Raw genomic sequence first — 6,604 nt, 5'->3', positions numbered from 1 at the left:
GCCAAAAGTGACCTTTTCTTCACAGCGGAGAAAATCATAGGACAGAGCACACTGTAAAAATGCTGAATCATTGTGACATTTTCTGTTTGTTGGTTTGTGTGTTACTCTGTACGGTTGTCTTTTAAGAAACACAAGGGCCTATGAAAATGTCCCCTTTAACAGATTGCTTTTGGATAACCAATGTCTTAGCCGGTCTCTATTCAACTTCAAATCTTATTCTCATGCTGTTATCTGTAAGCAAGAATGGATTGTTCTAGTATCTAATTGATTTTTACCAATGTTTCATCTTGTGTTGACTGAGATTGGTTGCAACGTAACAATTCATTATAATTCACTGAAAAGCCAGAGTTTATTATTTGAATGGAATAAGAAGTTGGAAGTTAGATTTGTTTAATTTGCATGAAATAACAATTGTAAGCTTGAGCAATTTGGCCCTCTCTCTCTGCAAACACACACAACTCAATAATTAAACATTCGATTATGCATTTGTTTAACCGAAACCTAAAATATTTATTCTCCTGAATTGACTGTTAATAAAATCTTACACAAAGGTACGGCAAAGGATGGATCAAGGTGGAGGAGGAGTTGTGAAAGATCAAAGTGAATTGCTAATAGAAGCAGGTCAGGGGCCTTGGTTAAGTTTGTCAGGCTCCACTCCAAACCCGAAACCCTTTTTATAAGATCGATGTTCTTCTTTGAGGCGTTATTTCCAACAGCATGTTTGCCTCTTTGCTTCCAAATGCCCATCTTAATTCGGATGTGGAACAGCCCTTGGCCTTTTGTGAGGATGACCTGCATTCGGGACCAAAGCTCTGTCTGGTGGAGCAAGCCCAGGCTTGCCTTGAGCTCGTTGCTTTTTTCACCACTTTTATAGCCTGATATACCAGTTGACGCAAGGTCATGGGCAGCACTACTGGTAGAAGAATGTCTCGGTCTGACATTCAAAGCTCGGCAGCAAGCCGGGTTCCAAGAACAGCAGGCACTAGCGAGGCTTTTTTAAGGGTAGTTGACCCTGCGGTGATGCGCTCCACTCACTAGCACTACACCGACGCTCAAGGCCACCATACTGAGCCTCGCAGTGGCAGCCGGGTTTAGGACACATTCTCGGGGGATAGGGGAGTGAGAACCGGACAGGCTGGACGAGCACGCTGGAACGTGGCAGGAAGGTGCCTTTGTTTTAGAGCTCTCTGATTGTTTGGTTTCCTGGGAAGTGGCCAGCATTTCTGTGACTCCGTACCGGAGTTGTGAGGGCGTAGGTGTGGGTGGCAGGCTCCAGGCAACAGCGTTGCCTGGAAAATGAGGCCGTAGAGTCTCGGTTGGTCGCGCAAGGCCAGGTGGTCATTACATGGACATCCTCAGCTGGCAGACATGGAGCCTGTAGTCAAGCACCCACAAGAGGCAGCACAGGGGAAATAAGTGACTTTGTCCTCTTGCTAAGTCAATATGAGAACAGAACACACAGAGAGGTTCTCCAGCCACAGAGTGGACTAGTGGACAGTGTTAGTGTTAGTGTTCTCCAGCCACAGTGTGGACTAGTGGACAGTGTTAGTGTTAGTGTTCTCCAGCCACAGTGTGGACTAGTGGACAGTGTTAGTGTTAGTGTTCTCCAGCCACAGTGTGGACTAGTGGACAGTGTTAGTGTTAGTGTTCTCCAGCCACAGTGTGGACTAGTGGACAGTGTTAGTGTTAGTGTTCTCCAGCCACAGAGTCGACTAGTGGACAGTGTTAGCGTTAGTGTTCTCCAGCCACAGAGTCGACTAGTGGACAGTGTTAGCGTTAGTGTTCTCCAGCCACAGAGTCGACTAGTGGACAGTGTTAGTGTTAGTGTTCTCCAGCCACAGAGTCGACTAGTGGACAGTGTTAGTGTTAGTGTTCTCCAGCCACAGAGTGGACTAGTGGACAGTGTTAGTGTTAGTGTTCTCCAGCCACAGTGTGGACTAGTGGACAGTGTTAGCGTTAGTGTTCTCCAGCCACAGAGTCGACTAGTGGACAGTGTTAGCGTTAGTGTTCTCCAGCCACAGAGTGGACTAGTGGACAGTGTTAGTGTTAGTGTTCTCCAGCCACAGAGTGGACTAGTGGACAGTGTTAGCGTTAGTGTTCTCCAGCCACAGAGTGGACTAGTGGACAGTGTTAGTGTTAGTGTTCTCCAGCCACAGAGTGGACTAGTGGACAGTGTTAGTGTTAGTGTTCTCCAGCCACAGTGTGGACTAGTGGACAGTGTTAGTGTTAGTGTTCTCCAGCCACAGTGTGGACTAGTGGACAGTGTTAGTGTTAGTGTTCTCCAGCCACAGAGTCGACTAGTGGACAGTGTTAGTGTTAGTGTTCTCCAGCCACAGAGTCGACTAGTGGACAGTGTTAGTGTTACTTTTAGCGTTAGTGTTCTCCAGCCACAGAGTCGACTAGTGGACAGTGTTAGTGTTACTTTTAGCGTTAGTGTTCTCCAGCCACAGAGTGGACTAGTGGACAGTGTTAGTGTTAGTGTTCTCCAGCCACAGAGTCGACTAGTGGACAGTGTTAGTGTTAGTGTTCTCCAGCCACAGAGTGGACTAGTGGACAGTGTTAGTGTTAGTGTTCTCCAGCCACAGTGTGGACTAGTGGACAGTGTTAGCGTTAGTGTTCTCCAGCCACAGAGTGGACTAGTGGACAGTGTTAGTGTTAGTGTTCTCCAGCCACAGAGTGGACTAGTGGACAGTGTTAGTCTTAGTGTTCTCCAGCCACAGTGTGGACTAGTGGACAGTGTTAGTGTTAGTGTTCTCCAGCCACAGTGTGGACTAGTGGACAGTGTTAGTGTTAGTGTTCTCCAGCCACAGTGTGGACTAGTGGACAGTGTTAGTGTTAGTGTTCTCCAGCCACAGAGTGGACTAGTGGACAGTGTTAGTGTTAGTGTTCTCCAGCCACAGAGTGGACTAGTGGACAGTGTTAGTCTTAGTGTTCTCCAGCCACAGTGTGGACTAGTGGACAGTGTTAGTGTTAGTGTTCTCCAGCCACAGTGTGGACTAGTGGACAGTGTTAGTGTTAGTGTTCTCCAGCCACAGTGTGGACTAGTGGACAGTGTTAGCGTTAGTGTTCTCCAGCCACAGAGTCGACTAGTGGACAGTGTTATTGTTACTTTTAGCGTTAGTGTTCTCCAGCCACAGAGTCGACTAGTGGACAGTGTTAGTGTGGATTCCTTGTTTCCTTCCTGGCCAACTGGTCTTCTTCACCTTAAAATAATCTTCACTGGAGCAGAGTATGGCAGTGTTCTAAACATGCGTCAGACATGTGGCTACTCTACTAGTGCTGCATTTTGCTACAACCATGCTATTAGGCAATGAATCATTTTTTGTCAGGTTTGGCGAATTTCTATTAAATCTGACTTTTTTTTTTTTTTTTTGCCTTTTCACCATCAGCAAGCAGATGTGTGTGCACAGGTTTTATCACCACTGCTGAAGTTTTTAATGATGTCTCTCTTTTTTTATTCACTAATATCTCCGGACGTTTAATTAGAGTGACAAACGATGATACATGCGTACGGCCAAAGTTTTGGAACATGAGGACATTAAAGGGTATTGAAAGAAGATTCCGAACGTTATGTCCGCAGTCCTTCTGTTTAGTCATTCTGGCATCGACTGCAGCCCTGAATGTGTGCTGGAAAAGTTCAGGTGATCACAGCGCGGTGGTGCCACTTCCCAGTGCGTCAGACGCTGTGAGGAGAGTTCGGGTGATCAGAATGCCTCCGTGTCTACTCCCTGGTTCCACTTCCTCACCATTCTCCATATGTCCCTTTACTTACTGCACTGACACTTTCAGATTTTTCTCGCTGTTTTTTCGCCTGGTGCAACTGTCCCCCACCCCACTCGTCACACTCCGTTCTACTAGCTCCGCCTGCCTCCGGCAGAGAAAGACTGCCTCTGATCTGAGTTAGAGTGATGTGGAGGTGTGGTCTGGGAAGGTGGGTGGTGTTAAAGGGGAGGGTCTCTGTTTCTCTGCTCGTAGTGATTAAAGACTGCAGGCTTCTGCTTTGTCATAACTACTGGGAAAACCCACTTCAAGCTTTTTTTTAATGCAGCTTGACTGTGCATCGTTACTGTGGAGTTTTGGTAGGTTTTTTCACTTGGAAATCTGTCTTTTTCAGAGGCCTCAGGTTCTTAGACTTGTGTGTGTGTGTGTGTGTGTGTGTGTGTGTGTGTGTGTGTTGCAAGAGAGAGAAATCCAAATGTCTGCATGTATGCAAAAGTCATATACCACCCTTTCTTTTAATTAATATTTTTTTGGGTCAGGGGAGGAAAAAAAAGCATGCAACATATTCAACAGAAAATGATACAAAACCTCCAACACTATACACAATATCCAGTGGTGTAGGTTTCAAGTCAGGGGATACTGCTCACCCCACCTCGTCCCGACCTAGTTCATCATATGAATGTAAAAATAAAACACAGGCTATGTTACACAAGGTATGTCAATAAATTGTAATTTAATGCAAAGCATTCTTTCCTTGACCCCTAATCCGTACTTTGAATTACAAACATCACTCAACGTTGCTCACGGTCAACGCATCACCACGGTACATTTGTGATTGAAAACAATAATAATTGGCCCAGTTATTCCTGACTTCACTCTCCTCCAAACATGGTGTGGTACTACCCCCCCCCCCCCACTCAACCTACTCCCAGTATAATATCAGATTGATTCGGGTCTAATTTATCCATTCTTTACTGTTTTGCACACAGCTGCCACTTTAATTCTACCATCACTACGGTCTTAAAACCAACAGGTCACAACGGCGCCTGCCTAGCTAAAAGTGTCCTTGACAGTTACCCTTCAAAGAGACCCACAGATTTCCACAAGGAACTCCCCAAGCAAATCTTAGCTCCCTTAAAAGCTGCTTTCTCTAAAAAGACAAAAGGAGAGATGTTCCTAAGAAGAGCAGACGTAAGAATAAGGAGGGTGAAAGGTAAAAGACAAGTAAAACAAAAAAAACAAAAAACAGTAGAACGGATGATTTCTGCCTCCGTTTTCCTCACAGTAGAAATGGGGGGTTTCCTTGATGGTTTATCTTTTAATCAGACTGCGAACAATGCTGACATCATTTGCCAACAGTCCAACCAACCAATCGGAGGGGGTTCTGACCCTCAACTGACCAATCAGAGGGGGTTCTGACCCTCAGGTTAGCAGTAGAATGATATTTAACTAGTTATTATGCAGTGTTCTGCATCTACAGCTACAATGCCAACCTTTATTAGTATGTTTTGCTTTTCTTGGTATTGAATAAGTTTGCTTCTTATCTTTAAGGGGTCTATTTGAAATTCCATCCTTTGTTCCTATTTTTTGTTTATTTAGACTTCCTGTCTTTCTGACTCTCCTCCTGACACTCCTAAATGAATGCAATTCTCGGTTCTTGTGAGAGCTCCTGTTTCCTCCCGTCTCAGTCTCCTCTCACTCCTGCTGTGGTCTGCTTCTATTCCACCTCTTGGAGTTTCCATAAACACTAAGGATTTTGAATATTACTCTAGGAGTCCTTAGTCATATTTAACCATTTACTTTAAGGTCTTTCTGAGTACTTGTGTTACTGACAAACTAATAACTTGTTACTAATTTTACTACGATAAATGCTTGTTTTTCTCTTATTTATCTTATTTTAAAACAAAAAAAGCTCAGAAACTTAAGGAAATCATATTTTAAAAGTTTGCTTGCACCTCTGTGGTGGGCGGAGTCTCACTCTCTCACTCTTATTTTTTGTTTAACACCACCAGCAATCCAGGAAAACAATGATGTCATGGCTAATCATAATTCTTACCCCACTGTGTGTGCGTGAGAGAGAAGGGGGGGGGGTGGTGTTAGTGAGGGATTGAATGAACGACCAAGTGGCTGACGCAGAGAGAGCGCGTGAGGGAGATGAAACTACAGTGCTTTTGTGTAAAGTGTTCAGTGAGCAGTGCTGGGATTTCACGAGGCTCAGAGGAGGCCGTGTCTGTTGGGTTCATTTACCTTTCATCTCTCTTTTTTTCCTCTTTTGGACACATTACCATCAAGCCATAAGGGTTTCCCAACAAAGAGTCGACAAATTAGAAATATGTATATTCGTTGCAGGAGAAAGCAAGAGAGAATGAGAGAGAGGTGTTGGGAGAGAGAGATAGAGAGAGGGAAGGAGGTGAAGTGCTTTTATATAGAGTGCTGAATGAAGGGGGCTTCACAGAAGATGATAGGCTATTTAACCATACCATTACATAAGTCCTCAACAATTCTTGAAGTCAACAAATTCATGATTTTATAATGAACGTATGTTTGAAAACTGAGTGTACAGGCCTAATTAAATCAGTCGTCTTGTCATCCAGGCAATGAAATGGCCTTAAACTAAATCAAAACAGTGAACACGTGGGCGTTTGCACTTGCAATATTTGCATGTGTATGTTCAGTCTTCTGTTCGTCAAGAATAGGAGCACCGCACTGACTGTTTTGAGGCTTTCCTTACCGTGCGTAGCTTTTAAATACAACTCCACTCAGTTATTGTGAGTCTAAGTAACTCTTGTGAGCTGGTCTTTGGAAAAGTGCCTTGAATCTTTTTGTCTGTCTCGTGTGTGCATGACATCATGCCGAAGGCCGCCGCCCTTCTTTTGTGGGTGCT

Source organism: Electrophorus electricus, chromosome 5 (genome assembly GCF_041902795.1).
Source record: "Electrophorus electricus isolate QZ-2024a chromosome 5, ASM4190279v1, whole genome shotgun sequence".
NCBI classification, from domain to species: Eukaryota; Metazoa; Chordata; class Actinopteri; order Gymnotiformes; family Gymnotidae; genus Electrophorus; species Electrophorus electricus.
Note: the sequence above shows the minus strand (reverse complement) of the source record.